The 1,023-nt window shown below is 43.9% G+C and overlaps 1 protein-coding gene across 8 annotated transcripts in view; it reads left to right on the top strand.

Moving 5' to 3' along the window:
* The first annotated feature begins 767 nt into the window (after positions 1 to 767).
* LOC147432993 (jmjC domain-containing histone demethylation protein 1-like) overlaps positions 768 to 1,023 on the top strand; it is an 87,736-nt gene continuing 87,480 nt past the window's right edge. For 3 of the 8 annotated variants that reach the window (XM_086492737.1, XM_086492739.1, XM_086492738.1), the window contains exon 1: positions 772 to 1,023. This exon is cut by the window's right edge and continues 92 nt beyond it. The gene's annotated coding sequence lies outside the window, so the exon portion shown is untranslated. The other 5 variants (XM_086492743.1, XM_086492736.1, XM_086492740.1 and 2 more) reach the window with 3 other exon arrangements.

The raw sequence follows: 1,023 nt of genomic DNA, 5'->3' as shown, positions 1-1,023 counted from the left end.
CCTGATAATTCTTGAACTTAATACACACAAACACACATGCACGTGCGCACATAGATAGAGAGAAGGAGGGGGGGGGGGGGGGGGGGGAGGGGGAGGGACAAACTTGCCATGATTATGAGGAGTATGTTGGAGCTTAGCGTGACCAACTAGAAGTAGATTTTTCCTTGGTCAATCCATAAGAATGTGGAGAGTAACTACACTTCATTAGTTGTTCGATCTTACACTCGAAAAGATAGACATAGTGTTGATCCAAAAGATAGACTTGTGCTTGGTTGATGTGAATGTGGAGGACACTTAGACCATGTGTGTTGTCATACATTGTCATCTACAAAGTAGTTATAGTGGTGGTTGATGCACAAGTTTATTAAAGATCTATAAAAGCTGATCACATGAGAATCATAGGCATTTGCTCATATTTGCCTTCCCTCTGAAAGAAAGGAGAACAATGGTTGCTTCAATTGACCCACATGTAGCCACTGCAACGCGCGGATTACATACTAATGATTGCTCAATTTTGTTGAAGCAATCATATGCGCCACCTCACAGAGCCTTCTTTTGCGTGGACCTTATTAAAACTCATCGGAAGCTCTTTTAGAGCCAAAATATATGGAGTTTTTGCAAATAGTTGAGTGGCAATGGAGAAGCACAAGAGACATTGACCTACCAAAAAGTGATGAGTCAAACGTGATAAAATACTTTCCCACACGCACGTAACAGTTTGGCCTTTGGCCTTTGGCATACCCTCTCAAAAGGAGGGCAGTTTTTGTGAGCAAATCAACCATTGCCCCTCTCTCTCTCTCTCTCTCTCTCTCTCTCTCGCGGTTTCTAGACACATCCTAGCTGCCTATATTTGGTTTTGATCGCATCGCAAAAGTTGGCAGTCACGTTGGCTTGCAAACGGGCGCTCTTCCATCACACAAATTGTGCTTGTGCGCATTCGTGCCGCTGCTGCTACTGCTGCTGTTTAATTGAGACAAGGACATGTCGTTCTAACTCCCGCCATCATCATCATTAGCTGCAAAG

The sequence above is a fragment of the Adiantum capillus-veneris genome, chromosome 20 (genome assembly GCF_014529385.1).
Source record: "Adiantum capillus-veneris isolate H3 chromosome 20, ASM1452938v2, whole genome shotgun sequence".
Taxonomy (NCBI): domain Eukaryota; kingdom Viridiplantae; phylum Streptophyta; class Polypodiopsida; order Polypodiales; family Pteridaceae; genus Adiantum; species Adiantum capillus-veneris.
This window is presented reverse-complemented; position numbering and strand designations above follow the sequence as displayed.